At 43.3% G+C, this 16,799-nt stretch overlaps 1 protein-coding gene across 3 annotated transcripts in view; it reads left to right on the forward strand.

Moving 5' to 3' along the window:
* Positions 1 to 461: 461 nt before the first annotated feature.
* Positions 462 to 16,799, forward strand: part of WASF3 (WASP family member 3) — a 142,526-nt gene continuing 126,188 nt past the window's right edge. For 2 of the 3 annotated variants that reach the window (XM_084610211.1, XM_084610213.1), the window contains exon 1: positions 462 to 551. The gene's annotated coding sequence lies outside the window, so the exon portion shown is untranslated. The remainder of the gene's footprint in view (positions 552 to 16,799) is intronic. The other variant, XM_084610212.1, reaches the window with a different exon arrangement.

Genomic DNA, 16,799 nt, shown 5'->3' on the forward strand with positions numbered 1-16,799 from the left:
GTGTGGGGGGGGGGGGGGGATGGTCCTGGCAACCTGGGGCTGGGGACTGGTAACTTTATGTGTGTAGGGGGAGCAGCTCTGGCGACTGGGGGGCTGGTAACTGTGCGGGGGGGGGTGCTGTGTTTGTGGTGGTGAGAGGTCCTGGTCACTGTGCCGTGGGGGGGTGGAGAGAAGAACGGATTGCGCTGGGATCCCGCAGGGGGGCGCCCGCTTCTGTGCACCAGGAGTCCTCCTCGCCGTTCCCGCAGGGTCCACTCCCTGGGCAGGTCACTCAGGGCTCCCCGCTGGGGCCATTTGAGTGACAGGCAGCCTCTCTCTCCCCCCAACCGCAGTCTCCGGCTTCCCCATTGGTCACGGCGCACGCCAATCATTTTGTGTACGTGCGAATCCTGAGTCCCATTGGTGGACCTTGCCCCGCCCCCTCGGCTTGGGGGTGAGTGGGCGTGTCTTGGGGCGGGCCGCCAGTGGTGGGGGTCTCGGACACGGGGCAAGACAAGAGAAGTCCTTCGCACGGCGGTTGCCTACAGAGGCGGGTGGGGGCCCGGCGCGAGGTGAGTGCGGGTGGCGCGCGCCGCGGCCGGGGGTACGGCGACCCAGAACGCGCATCCTTCGCGGCGGGTACTGGGGGTTTGTCCGGAGCGGCCCCCCTTCCCTTCCCCTCCCCAGTGAGCGACCAGCTGCCGCCGAGGGAGACTCCGCCAGGGGTGGTGGGTTCGCTCCGGCCCGCCCCGCCAGCCCGGGGAGATAATCCCCCTCATCCCCTTGCCGGCTCCCGGCCTCCTGCCGGACCCGCGCCCCTCCCTCCCGGAGCGGGTGGGGCTGTGAGGGGCGCTCTCCCCCCCCCCTTCTCCCCCTCCCCCGCTGCTGCTGGTGCCCGGCCCGCGGAGGGGCGAGGGCTGTGGGGGGAGCGGAGCTGGATCCTAGGCTCCGGCTGAGGGAAAGGAGGACCCCGGCCCCACGCTTCGCCTTCGCCCGGGAGACCCGAGCCGGCGCCCCCCCCGCAAGGACTGGAGGGGGTGTGTGTGTGTGTGGTGCGGGTGGAGAATAGTGTCAACCCCGATCCCGGCCACTCTCTCGCGCCCTGAACGCCTCCCCAGCCGCTGCCGTGCCGGGTGCCCCTCACTGCGGCCGGGGCTCGTGAATCTGCGCCCCCGAAGGTGCTGCCCGTTGCCCGCTGGCTCCCTTCACGCTCGTTATTTGTGAGTTTTAAAAACAGGTTTTATTTCCTAAAATGCGCATTTGAGATGTCCGCAAACTGCCCCTCCGGATTTCTCAAAAGCGACCTGTGGGTTTATCGGAGCAGCTGGTTTTTAGAAATCTGTTTGTTTCTTTTTTGTGTGGGAGGAAGTGTGGTTTAGTGGTGAGAGTACAAAAGGCTCGTTTGGCTTCTGATTTCGCTCTCTGCCACCAGCTTATTATATGTCTTTGGCTTATTTACTTAGGTCCCTTTGAAGTTAGTGGTAATACTTAACAGGAATCTAATTGGTCCCTTAAAGACACACTGATGTCTTGAATTCTAGGCAGTTTAAAACCAGTTTGAATATTCCTGCTGTCAGCTTTTGTGGTTTTGCAGTTGCATTTCCCTTTTGAAAAATACTTTTCTCTTCGTGCCTTGCTGTGTGAAAGATCTATTCAAAAATTTGGGAGACAAATTGACCATGCAGGAGAGCTGTGAGCTCAATATACCCAGCGTATCAAATGCACAAAATAAACTGAAAAAATAGAGGAATACTTTTTCCTCTCATTTTTCACATACAGTAGTGGTAGTAGGTGTTACTTGTAACAAAAGTAGTTTAAAAACTTTCACAGAAGTTGTGATTTTTTTAAAAAAAAAGTTGAATATTAATTTCTAAAAATAGCAGTGTGGATGTGGGGCTGGTTCCAACTGAGACTTGTGGCTGGTCTATTCTGCAGTGTAAGTCAATGTAATTTACGTCACTCACTTTACGTCACTTACGTCCTGCCCCCCAAGTGATGCAAGTTACATCGACTGAAGCGCTGTCCACACCATCGCTATGTAGGTGGGAGATGCTCTCCCGCCGACATAGCTTCTGCCTCTGCGGAGATGGAGTAATTATGCTGACGGGAGAGCGCTGTCTTGTTGGTATAGCTAGTCTTCACCAGATGTGCTGCAGCTAAGCAGTTGCATCCGTGCAGCTGGGTCAGTGTAGTGCTGTAGTGTAGACTTGCCCTTAGATTAGCTACCTGAGTATCCAGACTCCTGGAGTCAGGTGGGCTTGAGAGCCCAAGCTACCACTGGAGCGGGAACATCCACGCTGCTATTTTTAGCATGGTATCTCAAGCCCCATTAGTGCCAGTTTGTCTACTGCTCTGAGCAGCTTGATCCCACTGTAGTATAGACATACTCTCCGTGCATCACTTTCTCCATCTGTGAAATGGGGCTAATGCTTAACTACAACAATGTTGGACATAGCATAAGATTCCTGGGTAGAAGTGCTGTGTAAGTATTTCAGTTCTGCACTGAAAAATTATTAGTTGATTTAATAATATTGCCTTTTGATTACATTTTTCTTGTTCATGTATGTTGCATAAGGTTAGCTTCCAAATATTATTGCATTGTGATTCCTCTGATTTTTTTTTTTAAACAATTTTGTGATCCTGCAAGCTGTGAAGCACATGCATAAGATACTATGGATAACAACTGCTGTCAACAGCCCTGCTTCTCCGGCACAATAGGATTGTCTACCTCAAGTTAAGACTTTTCTGTGCAGGACATGTGGCTTTCCTCGAGGGTGGTTCCAGAACTGTAGAATGAAATCATTCAGCATCTGAGACCAACCGCAAACTTCACCACCTTCTGCTCCAAGTGCAAAGCACTCTTGCTCAACCTTGCCTTTATTAATATAAACACATGATACATGTAAGCATAGTGTTTAATATATTAAATAATACATAATCCTCACACAATTTTCCATTGCGGGGAGAAAGAAGGAAGAACTACATGCGACAGGTGCTAGTCATGTTGCTTAATACACTTCTGGATGACACTCATGCTGTGTTTAGGAGGGCAGTATAAGTACCTCAGTAGAATAGACTCTTCTGAGGAGACTTTAAAAGGAACTAATAGTAGTTAGGCACCTAATTCCCATTGACAGTCAGTGAGAGTTGGTACCTAACTGTTGTCTGTGTCTTTGAAAATCTTCCCTTTTAAGTTTAGGGCTTCTGCTCTGAGAGCCTGATCTTGCTCTAATTTAAGTTAATGGGTGTAGGATAGTGAGTGCCCTGATTCCCTGAGCTTATTGGTAGGGATTTAAAAAAAAGTTGTGTAGTGCATACAGTCAGATCTCTGTGTTGGTTCTGAATCCTCCTACAGTATGCTTTCCCAAATCTCCCTCTCCTGCTTGTGGGAAGGGGTGGGCAAGAAATGTTTTTGTAGTTCTGGCTAGTATTCTGCTCTTGCAGTAGTGTCTCTGTGTGGTGTCTACGTACTACCATGCTGTATGCTAAAACAGATTGCCTAGTACTTCATTTTTGTTTGTTTTTTTTAACAGGCTACATTAATCCGTATTTCACAATATAGTGCCTTCAAGTTTTTGAAAATGGTAGCACCACTGGTATGGACAGAGTGAACATAGTTCACTATCTTGTGCAGCCAATTCACAGCTATTGTCAGTGGTGAGTTACACCACTTATGCTAGTAATATATTATATTTTGTGTGTTCAGCATGCTTTGCTACAATGACGTTGAGCTCTGTTGATCTTCTCAATGCCAGCAGGACATCCTTCACGAGAAGTAGGAAATCTGGGGCTCATTGTTTTAATTGATATATCTGACATCTAGTGGTAGTCTTAAGTTTAGGGATCTGGATACATTCTCTCTGTTTAGAGAGATCAGTATATGAATGTGCGTTTTCCAGACAATTGCTTTTGTTTATCTTTATATGTATTGTGGTGGTGGTTGGAGGGCCCCATTGTGTGAGGAACTGGACAAGCACAGAGCAAGAGGCAGTCCCTGCCCCCAAAGAATTTACCATCTAAATTGGTTAGGGGAACAAAAAGTGGTAGAAGTGGAATATTGTTACCCCCATTTTACAGACAGGGAACTGAGGCATAGAGAGTGCACCCATAATCACACAGGAAGCCTGTGTCAGTGCTAGGAATTGAACCCAGATATAGTATCAAAGAAGATTAGGGTTGGAAGAGAGGTCATCTAGTCCAACATCCTGCTCAAAGCAGGACCGTGAGTCTTAGGGCTTATCTACATAGAGTGGCAATGGAAGTGCATTTGAGAAATCACACCATGTTGCATATTAACTGGTCTAGTAGACCCTGCTCACGTACACTAAAAGTTCCCCACTTTCTTTTAACATAGTATGTCAAAGCATGCTGGGAAACATTTAGGGTACATCAGCAGGGTCTTGGATCAGTTAATGTACAACATGTTAGTGGGCTTTAGAAATCACACTCTGTCTACACAGTGGGGTAATACACACTACAAAACAGTTCAGTGTCGTAGCCATTCTTTCACTTCTTATCCCTAGAAAACTGAGTTGATGCTTGGGAGCAGTAATGAAAATATTGTCTGAAACTGCATCACATCCACTTGCTTATCTGTTTTTTAATTTGTGCACAGATTTTTTTTTTTCACATCTTCATTAGAAACTGCCAAATTTATAATTTGGAAACTAACCCATAGTGTGATTAGTGACACTGGTAGCACAGTAGTCTATTTTTAACAGAAAAATGGATTTGATTTCTCAGAGCACAAGAAACTGTTTTTTGTTGTTGCTAGTGTCAACTGTCTCCTTCATTCTCCCCAAACAAACCAACCCACAAAACAAAAACAAACAAAAAGACCCAGAAAACATCAGTGAAAGAGACTAAAGATGAGAAATTTCAGCCAAAGGCAGTAAGTTAAGGATCAAAATGGAAGTCTGGAATGGTTCTTTTAATTTATTTGCTGTTATAACAGCTGTGATATGTGACATTCTTGCAGAGGAAACGGAATAATTTTGCAAATTTGATTTCTTCAAACTATTGATTAAAGTTATATTAAAGTACTAACTATTTTTAAATAGATGAATGTTAACTGAATGTGTTCTCCTTTGAAATGCTACCAAACAATAAATCCCAGTGCTTGTCAGTAAACCCTTAAACTGACACCATATTTAATTTTACCCATTTCACAAATCAGACTGGCTTTAACCTAAACTTAATGTTACTTAAATTTAGGTATAACTAAATACAAAATACTGGTAAGGGTCTAGATTCATCTTTTTCAAAAATCTTTAATTTCCACTTCGTGGAAGTGTTTAGCTTTCTCAATACTATGGGGACTCTCCTCTGCTTATATATATATATCAGCTCCCACTCGTAAAAGGTGTGTGTAGTATCAGAATAAGGGTCTTGGAATAATTTGAATGTTAATATGAGATTAAGAATAGCTGTGTTAATTCCAGCAACACTTATAGGCCACACATATTGAAAACACTTTTCTTTCTGCATATTTATGATCTTTATTGGACTTATATGACTAAGCATAACTTGGAAAAGTAATAATCTTTGATGTTTTAAATTATATATTTTAAGGTGGCAAGATATGAAGGATTGCTTGCTAAGTAACTATTTTAGGTCAGATTCATTTAAGTTTTAGCACAATGACACATGTGAACTATTAAGCCTAAAATACAAGGTATGTAATTTACATATTGCCAAAGTAATTGTTTTAAAAATTTAGTGGCTTTTTTGTGAGTACTGATAGTCAGTCAGTCATATGTAGGAGAACAACTTTCTTTACAAACCTGTGGAGTTTTTTATGTTTGCTAGGATCTTAGTTGTATGTAGAACTACCTGAAAGAACTTAAACAGAGTGCTGATGCTTCAAAATGGGCTTTGTGTGAAATTGGCTAAGCATTAGCTTCACATTTTGTCTTGAAGTTGGGCAGCATACAAATAGTTTCTTTATAGTTTGTAGATTAATACTGATTCTGCAGATATTTGGAGGTTTTTTTTTAACTTTTAAGATTTTATTAAATATGATGTGAAGTCTGAAACAAATGCTGGTAATTGGGAGAGAGCGTATGTACAGATGCAGAAAGTATCATTGATATCTGTTCTGAGTTCATACTCTGCAGACATCATTGTTGATTTTTTAAAAAAAGTAATTTATGCTGTGCCAACTCTCATAACTTCTATTAATACATCATGAACAGAGTTTTAGAATGACTTATGTGCATTTCTCCACAGTGCAAGTATGCAACAAAATTCTTAAAGGTTGCCCAAAGAATAACGTTTGCACTTAATATAGTTGTTTTCTCTATGTATCCATATAAAATGAACTTCCATCTAACTGGATAGTAGCTGAAAGTTTTCCTTCATGACATTACCTTCTTCAGATCCTCACTGTAGGAGTCTTGTGTCTAACGTGAACTGTAGAATCATTTAGAATGGAAAAACCGTTGGTGGACATTCATGCATAATATCCCTTAGGTTGAGTCTACATTGTGCTTTTTCATAACCTCCCACGATTGTAATAGGTCGCTGTCATCTAGACCTGTTCATAACAGTAAAAATGCCAGTAACTGATCTTCAGTAGTTCTTCCACCATTGCTAACCCTGATGGAGCTATAGCAACAGTGGGAGACTAGGAAAAGAACTCAGGGTAGATAAGGTTTCTGATCCAGTGTTCTGGAATGGGGAGGGTATGAAAAACCCAACCTCTGACTGTCCCTCAGTTACTGTCTGTTTGCCAACTTTGGAGGTTATGGTATACAGTTTTTTCCTACATTAACCTTAATAACTGTTAGTGTCCTTTTCCCCCTGTCAAGGTTCCTTCCCCACTTGAACTCTAGGGTACAGATGTGGGGACCTGCATGAAAGACCCCCTAAGCTTATTCTTACTAGCTTAGGTTAAAAACTCCCCCAAGGTACAAACTTTGCCTTGTCCTTGAACAGTATGCTGCCACCACCAAGCGTTATAAACAAAGAACAGGGAAAGAGACCACTTGCGACGTCTTCCCCCAAAATATCCCCCCCCAAGCCCTACTCCCCTTTTCCTGGGGGAAGGCTTGATGATAATCCTCACCAATTGGTACAGGTGAATACCGACCCAAACCCTTGGATCTTAAGAACAAGGAAAAAGCAATCAGGTTCTTAAAAGAGAATTTTAATTAAGGAAAAAGTAAAAGAATCACCTTTGTAAAATCAGGATGGTAAATACCTTACAGGGTAATCAGATTCAAAACATCGAGAATCCCTCTAGGCAAAACCTTAAGTTACAAAAAGACACAAAAACAGGAATACACATTTCCTCCAGCACAGCTTATTTTACCAGCCATTAAACAAAAGAAAATCTAACGCATTTTCTAGCTAGATTACTTACTAAGTTTACAGGAGTTGTAAGGCTGCATTCCTGATCTGTTCCTGGCAAAAGCATCACACAGACAGACAGACACCTTTGTTCCCCCCCTCCAGATTTGAAAGTCTCTTGTCCTCTCATTGGTTATTTTGGGTCAGGTGCCAGCGAGGTTACCTTAGCTTCTTAACCCTTTACAGGTGAAAGGGTTTTGCCTCTGGCCAGGAGGGATTTTATAGTTCTGTATACAGAAAGGTGGTTACCCTTTCCTTTATATTTATGACACCCCCCCTCTATTGGTCTTGGCTATAACTTCTGTAATGGTGAGTTCTGAGAACAGAATTTGAGGTTCCTCCTTCTTTATATCTGGCCCCACTAAAGTGCCTATTGCCAAACAGGTGTTTTGCCCGTTGCAAAACATATCTCAAATTTCTGGCTGAAGGGGGTTCTTTAAAAGGGTGCATGCCTTTGTGGCATTTACACCAAAGTGTCAGTGAGAAATGAGCCATAGGCTAATGGTTTATTCATGAAGGAGGCCATGGCAGGGACTCAGAGACCAGATCAGAGTTCTCTTTTCAGGGTGTCCTCAATCTAGAGTGGTCATTCTTTAATCCTTTGGGAACAGAGACAAGATTTGACCTCTTTTGAGTAGAGCAGCAGAGTTTTCTGGAGGATCTGAATACTGCTTGGATCTACCCGGGGTGGTTGTGCCTAAGAAGAAATAGAAGAATGGGCATTTGGATGGACAGGACATTTTTCTTGGTTCTCCCTCCCCACCCCCCATCACTGCTGTCTCGTCAGGATACAAGTCATTTTGCTAGTGCAGACTGGCTTTTATAGCTTGTCTACATCAGTCCAGGTTCCTTGCACACATTTCAAGAGACCTTCTCTCAGTTTTTTAGAACACACATTTTCTTAGATTATTGCTCCTGGGGGAATTCTGTGCCACTGTGTGTGTGCATAATTAATGAGCCCTGCATATTTTTAGTTTTTATGCAGAAAAAAGCTTCTGCCAAAATGTTGCTGCCGTTCTGCCTTTTGCCCACCAGAGGGCACTGTGGCAATTGAACAAAGCAGCAGCTCCCTCTCCCCCCCCCCCAGCAAGGGAAGAGAAAGAGCCTGCCTTCTTCACAGCGAGCAAGGTCAGGAGATGGGCTATGGGGAGACCAATAGCTTAGGGTGCTGGGTGGTCAGACAGGCTCATAAGAGCTAGTGGAGGGGGACAGGGTGGGGCAGGGGCTGAATGAGAGTGGAGGCACAGGGCCACGGGGGGAGGGAGTGCAAGGCCACATGGTGATGGGGGAGGGGATGCAGAGCTGCATAGGGATGGGGTGGCTGGGTGGGGACATAGAGACACATGGGCACAGGGGCAGGGGGTACAGGGACCGGGGAGTGGCTGGGTGGGGTCAAAGAGCCACATCGGGATGGGGAAGGGGGTACACAGGCACATGGGGATGGAGGAGGGGGTGCAGGGCCATATGAGGTGGGGGGAGTGGAGGGACACGCGGACAGGGGGGTGCAAGGACACATGAGGGTGAAGGAACACATAGGGGCGGGCAGATGTGCCTGACTAAATGGGAGAGGCTAGGGGTCAGCCAGGGTCTGCATGGGAGGAACTCCCTAACAATCGCTTCTCTTCCCCCCCCCCCCCCCCGCCCCAAAACCAAAAAACAAAACCAGCAACCCAACCTGTTCCTTACTTTTCCCACCCATACCCAACAACCTTCCAAGTTCACACCCAGGCTCCTTCCCAGCAATTTACTTCCCTCTCCCTCAGCTCGTCTGTTACCCCTGACTTCCTGAAGCCTTTTTACTGCTTCTGAGGGGCGTGGGAAATATGATTCTGTGTTATAGTTTAAATGAATTATTACTCAGAGTTCTGTATTATGCCTAGTAAGGAATCTATTCGTCAAAAAACATTTTCCTGAATCTCTTTTTGTTTTCTGTATTGTTACAGACATACTTGCTGACAGGTATTTTGAAATAAATGACCAACAGTAATTGAAACTCGCGTTGTTTTGACAAATAAATTTTTTTTTGCAGAATTTTAAGTGTGCAGAATTTTTAATTTTTTGTTTCAGAATTTTAAATTTTTTGGCACTGAATTCCCCCAGGAGTAGATTATGCAAGTGAGTGGTGGCTATCTTTTTGTGACTTGGTGATATTTTCTAGTTGGCGTGGATGCATTAACTAGCAGGCAAAAACTGAAAAACAGTCTGGGTTATACTACTACAGTAACAACATTAGTAATGAAAAAGCAACCAGTGTAGTAAGGCCAACTTTTTGTAATCTGTGTTACAGATCAAGTTGTGTATCTGACTTGAGGGCTGCTTCTTTTTTGTTTTGTTTTTTGTTCCACCTTACTGGTTACTTTTTATAATGTTGCGAAACTTATTTTTCCTTTAGGTATTATAAGTTCCTGTTCTTTCCTGGAATGCATAAATGACACACAACCCCATGTATCAAATCTGGATTTGTCAAAGTAAAGTAATTTTTCCTCTCTGTCCACATCCAGATAGACACTTTGACACCACAGTATTTGGCAGTGACTGAAATATATAGAGCAAGTACATACAACACGTGCCTTATGTTTTGCTTATTTTTTGTATAAAGAATGAGTGTAAATATTTCAAAAATGTTTACTTTCAGTTTATCAACTGAAAATGTAATTAATATTACGGAGGCGTGCTCTCAGCTCTGTAGTAAAGGTTCCGTTGAATTTTGCACTCAAAGTAGGGGTTCAGTCACTTTATGTGAAAAATAGTTTGCTCCCCAAAATTGCAGCAACCTACTCTTTGAATATAGAATGAGTTTTCTCAGAATGTAGAAGTAAACCTGTGTAAGTTGCAGTTACTTTTTAAAAAATGGATCCTTTAAGAAATATAGCACCCTGAATCAGACTTTTTTTGGTTGCTTTCCCCCAGTGATCCCAGCTCAGGTGGTGTTTACACACAAATTGGCAGAACTAAATCTGCAATTGTGATTTATGTATATCAATTTCGTGGTCTCAAACTGATTTTTAAAGATTGCAGATTAGATTGCTGCAGATTAGATTGCTGCATATTTCCCCCCCTTCATGGTATCATTATAGGGCAGAGTTGTGAATAGTTAGGGCAACCAAACAATCATTTGTAATATGTTTTGTCTGTGGATGTATGCTTTTTTAAAAAAAAGTAGAAACAATGTTTTCAGCTGAGTCTTCTATCAGTTGCATTTTCTTGTTTTTTAAAATGTTTTCTCTCCTCTGCTTGCCTATTGAAAGGACCCACATAAATGGGGAACTCCTTGAGAGTGTGCATGGAAAACAGTGGAAGTAATATTAAATGCACAACGTAAAGAAACTGAAAAATAGTTTTTTCTCTAATCTTATCTAGTATTTTTCTGTTGTGGCTTCAGTGGGTAAAATATTTCAGACAGTTATAACTTATAATTTAAGGGACCGCTAAACTTAAAGTTGTGTAAAGTAAAATTTTTCTATATTCTTTATGGTATTTAATTTTTTACTTTTCTACCTTGCAACTGTCGTCTTCGACCTGCTCTTCCTCGTATCTAGAAGTTACGAGTCATTCTTTGACAACATTGTCATGTATCTCTTGCCTGGCTCAGCTGTGAGCACATACAATACTCAAATAGCTCTTGGGCCATATACATTTCAAAATCATTTCATGTGATTGTGCCACATTTTCATTTTCAGCTATTTAAAAAGCTGCCTCACCCCTAATGATTTCTGTTGACAAAGAAAGCAAGAACAGGAGACTGGATGGATTGGATTTTTATTAATGGGATATAGGGATTGACTTCATTACATTGTTAGCTTGAGTTTGTATACTCGACTAGCTTGAGTGGAGTACCTCTAGTTTGAGTAAGCGCAGCCACATTGCAAAGGGTAACTCAAGCCATCTTGGAGTTACTGAATGCACACTGTCCCAGTACTGACTTGAGTGGAGATGCTTGCCTCCTGGGACCATATCCCTTGGATTTGAAACATTGCACTGTTCCAGGCTGCTCCTTCCAGACTTCTGTGTTGTATTTAGGGGGAACTTTTTTGTTCATTCTGGGCACATGGGTGGACACGGTATTTGCCTGGCAATTTATTAGAGTTGCTTGTGGTCTGCATTCTGGTTGGAAGCCATGGATGCCATTCTAAATAATGATGTTTATGAAATGCTGACATTAATACCGCTGACATTTTGGACTGGGAAACTGAGTAAAGGTTATGAGATATGGTAGAGGGCCACTAAGAAGCAGCTTGTCATGCTGAGAAGGTGGCAACATAATTTCCTCAGGAGATCATGCAAGTGGCTTGCAGACACAATGGAGCAAGTATTGCAGGCTTTTAGAGCTGTGCCATGTCCTTCTTCCAGTGGTTCCCAAACTTTTTAGGGTCACGCCCCTCCCCCTGGAGCTGGGCGTAGGACTGTGGCTCTGGGTGGGGTTGGGGGGACATGGACAGGGGCAAGGGGGCTGAGGCTGGGGCTGCAGCCCCCTGGAGGTGGGGCCCATGGCAGGGCCCTAGGTGGGAACAGGGCCAGGAGTGGGGTCCCAGCTGGGGGTGGAGTGGCACTCTCCGCCCCTTGTGGGGGCTGGCCCAGGCCCCGCTGCCCCCTCTGAACGTTCCTCCATGCTCCACATTTTGTGGATCTCTGCCCTATTCAGACTGGTAGTTTTGGACTAAGAACAGGAGTGGCCCCAGAATTTCCACATGAGGACAGGTACCTTCTTGGAACTGCAATGAGCTTTTCCCAGCCATTTGGTGCTAGGACATACAGTTCAGTTCAGAAGCTTTTGCCATCTGGAAGTTGTCTACCTCAGACAGTTACAGGTCAATGACTAATAACTTTGGTATTGGCAAGGAAACAGTCGGTGTTGTGGTGATAGAAATAACTATGGTTCACCGATGGGTAGATAAGATTACTAATATCCTTGACATACAGTAGCAGGCTTTGAATGCATGGGCTTTCTGACTTGTGCTGGAGCCATTGATGGCACACATGCCCATTATTTGCCCTCCCTCCCCCCACTCTCCTCTCCTTCCCCTGCCCACAAGGGTGCCTATGATTGTCAACTGCAAAGGGTACTACTCCATTGTTTTGCAGGCCTTGGTGGAGGGATATTCAGTATAATTTTGTGGGATTCATGGCAAAGTGTCATGGTATTTTGGGTATACCAGGGTATTCTGAAGATCAGACCTTTTTGAATTGGGACAAACTGGAATTTACGATTAAAATGGATGCCAGTGGGGTGTCCGTGCCTGCTGTTTTTTGAGACCCAGCCTACTCTCTACTGCCTTGGCTCATTAAACTGTACCTTGACATGAGAGCGCCTGGCAGAAGAAGGTTCAGTCACACCCTGTGCAGGATGATTGTGGCTGACTGAATGCCAGATGGTGTTGCCTACAGAACTGATTGGACTTCAGTGGCATCTATAATGCCATTCATGTCAATAGGGCATGTTGTGCTTTGGGGGGGGATACTTTGGCCCAGTCTGAGGACATGATTGTACTTCTTTACAGACTTCTTGCAAGTGGCCAGAGTGTGATCTAACTGATGTTAGATGTAGGCTTGGAGGGAGGAATGGGAAAATGAGATAGATATTGAGCTGTAATCTGCTCGGTGTACCTCTATAGGAAAACAACCTGTGCATGTATTGTGAAGATGATTGTGCAATAAAGTATTTGTTGTGTTCCTCTCCCTCTCTGTTGCTGTCCAAGTACTCTTTCAAAGGGATTGAATAAAGGGAATGTGATCAAAGTGAATAATATTAGCAGTCCAGCTGTCTTAACAAGGTGCTCTGCACATAAATGTGGTAGATGCACAAGGTGTACAGCACAGTATCACATGTATGGGAAGTGTATATGGTTAGGGTACCTATCATCACTCCATTGTGCCTGCAAGAGGTGGAGTGTATTGGGTAAAGCTGTTGATGGTCATTTCCATCTAGGGACTGGTTAACTGCCTCACCCAGAGGTAACCGGCTGCAGGCCATGGTAGCCTGAAGGGGAGTTCATAACAGCAGGTTATGCAGATGGCATGTTGTTCTTGTACTTGCTGACCATGATGCCCAGCATGCACACAAGCTGCTGGCGCACCTCATGCTGCTGCTGACAGTTCTGCTGACTCATGGCACAGTCATGGGCAATATACTTGGCCACCCGCTGCAGCATTCTCTCAGCTTCAGCCTGGGATTGCCATTCCTGCTCCAGCATGTCTTTCAGAAGCTTGAACCTTCTGCCAAAGTGCCTGCAGATTTCCACATGTCCTCTTCCTTCCTTCTGCTTCTGAGGTTCTGGACTGAAATTCTTCACTTTGTAGTTGCTCTATTCCAAGGTTCCTGTCCATCCTAACAAAGACAAGTGTTTTAAATTTATTAACCCACCCTATCCCCTCCCAAAAAATGCTTTAAAGAGCGTGCATGAGTAGTGCGGGAGGCCTGGGACACCAGAACAATAGTAGTGATGCTCCTAGCATTATTTCATGCTGTGGTGGCATTGGAAGATGTTATTTGCTTGAGTTTCTTCAATGGAAATAAGGGGAGGAGAGAAGTTTCCCTCCTGAGACTTGGAATAACCATCCATTTGTGTCCTGGATCTGCTCTGTCATCTCTTGACTGAGGAGCGAATTAATGACTGGCAGGGAATGGTGAGCTCCAAGGGAGGATGTGGAAAGTTTACTGTGCCTAGAAACTTCAAAGACAATTTGGAAACCCTCTTCATAGATTGATAGATTCTAAGCCCAGAAGTGACCGCTGTTGTTAGCCAGTCTGACCTGTATAGCACAGGGCATAGAACTTCCCCCAAATAATTCCTAGAGTACATTTTTTAGAAAAAATATGGAATCTTGATTTAAAATTGTTAATGACGGAGAATCTGCCACAGTAAATTATTCCGATGGCTAATTATTCATTGTTAAATTCAGTCTGGAAATAAGGTGTAAATGTATTTAGCTTCAACGGTCAGCCTTTGGTTCATGTTATACCTTTTCTCTGTTAGATTGAAGAGCCATTATCAAATATTTATTCCCCATGTAGGTAATTATAGACTGTAATCAAGTCACCCCTTAAACTTCTCTTTGTTAAGATAAAACAAATTGTGGTCCTTGAGTCTCATTATCATGTTTTCTGATCCTTTAATCGTTCTCGTGGCTCCTCTCTGAACCCTCTCCAACTTATCAACATCTGGCTTGAATTGTAGGCGCCAGAACTGGATGTGGTATTCCAGCACCAGTGCCAAATACAGAGGTAAAATAACCTCTCTGCTCCTACTTACGGTTCCCCTGTTTCTGAATCCAGGGATTGCAATAGCCCTTTTGGTCATAGTAGGAGCTCATGTTCAGCTGTTTATCCACCACAACCACCGAATCTTTTCCAGTGTCAGTGCTTGCCAGAATAGAGTCCCCCATCATGTATGTATGGCCTCATGTGGTGGGAAGAACGCCTCAACAGCCCAACACTGTGGCATTTAATTTCAGAAAGGGGAACTATGCAAAAATGAGGAGGTTAGTTAAACAGAAATTAAAAGGTACAGTGACTAGAGTGAAATCCCTGCAAGCTGCATGGACACTTTTCAAAGACACCATAATAGAGGCTCAACTTAAATGTATACCCCAAATTTAAAAAACCAGTAAAAGAACTAAAAAAGAGCCACTTGGCTTAATAACGATGTAAAGGAAGCAGTGAGAGATAAAAAGGCATCTTTTAAAAAGTGGAAGTCAAATCCTAGTGAAGTAAATAGAAAGGAGTATAAACACTGCCAAATTAAATGAAAAAATGTAATAAGAAAAGCCAAAAAGGAGTTTGAAGAACTGCTAGCTAAAACCTCAAAAGGTAATAACAAAATGTTTTTTAAGTATATCAGAAGCAGGAAGCCTGCTAAACAACCAGTGGGGTGCCTGGACGATCGAGATATGAAAGGAGCACTTCAAGATGATAAAGTCATCACAGAGAAACTAAATGAATTCTTTGCTTTAGTCTTCACATGAGGATGTTAGGGAGATTCCCAAACCTGAGCCGTCTTTTGTAGGTAACAAATCTGAGGAATTGTCACAGATTGAAGTGTCACTAGAGGAGGTTTTGGAATTAATTGAGAAACTTAATAGTAACAAGTCACCGGGACCAGATAGCATTCACCCAAGAGTTCTGAAAGAACTCAAATGTGAAATTGCGGAACTATTAACTATGGTTTGTAACCTGTCCTTTAAATCAGCTACTGTACCCAAAGTCTGGAAGATAGCTAATGTAACGCCAATATTTAAGAAGGGCTCTAGAGGTGATCCTGGCAATTAGACTAGTAAGGCTAATGTCAATACCAGGCGAATTAGTTGAAACAATAGTAAAGAATAAAATTGTCAGACATGTAGAAGAACATACATTGTTGTGCAAAAGTCAACATGGTTTCTGTAAAGGGAGATCATGTCTTAACTAATCTATTAGAGTTCTTTGAGGGGGTCAACAAACATGTGGACAAGGAGGATCCGGTGGACATAGTGTACTTAGATTTCCAGAAAGCCTTTGCAAGGTCCCTCACCAAAGGCTCTTAGCTAAATTAAGTTGTCATGGGATAAGAGGGAAGATCCTTTCATGGACTGAGAACTGGTTAAAAGATAAGGAACAAAGGATAGGAATAAAAGGTAAATTTTCAGAATGGAGAGGGGTAATTAGTGGTGTTCCCCAAGGGTCGGTCCTAGGACCAATCCTATTCAACTTATTCATAAATGATCTGGAGAAAGGGGTAAATGGTGAGGTGGCAAAGTTTGCAGATGATACTAAACTGCTCAAGATAGTTAAGAGCAAAGCAGACAGTGAAGAACTTCAAAAGATCTCACAAAACTAAGAGATTGGGCAACAAAATGGCAAATGAAACATTAATGTGAATAAATGTAAAGTAATGCACATTGGGGAAAAAATAACCCCAACTATACATACAACATGTTGGGGGGCTAATTTAGCTACAACTAATCAGGAGAAAGATCTTGAAGTCGTCGTGGATAGTTCTCTGAAGACGTCCACGCAGTGTGCAGCGGCAGTCAAAAAAGGCAAACGGGATGTTAGGAATCATTAAAAAAGGGATAGAGAATAAGATGGAGAATATCTTATTGCCCTTATATCAATCCATGCTACGCCCACATCTTGAATACTGTATACAGATGTGGTCCCGTCAACTCAAAACAGATATACTGGCATTAGAAAATGTTCAGAAAAGGGCAACTACAATGATTAGGGGTTTGGAACGGGTCCCATTTGAGGAGAGATTAGAGGCTAGGACTTTTCAGCTTGGAAAAGAGGAGACTATGGGGGGATATGATAGAGGTATACAAAATCATGAGTGGTGTGGAGAACATGAATAAGGAAACGTTATTTACTCGTTCCCATAATATAAGAACTAGGGGCCACCATATGAAATTAATGGGTAGCAGGTTTAAAACAAAAGGAAGTTCTTTTTCACTCAGTGCACAGTCAACCTGTGGAACTCCTTGCCTGAGGAGGTTGT

The sequence above is a fragment of the Lepidochelys olivacea genome (assembly GCF_965140295.1).
Source record: "Lepidochelys olivacea isolate rLepOli2 genome assembly, chromosome: 1".
Lineage (NCBI taxonomy): Eukaryota > Metazoa > Chordata > Testudines > Cheloniidae > Lepidochelys > Lepidochelys olivacea.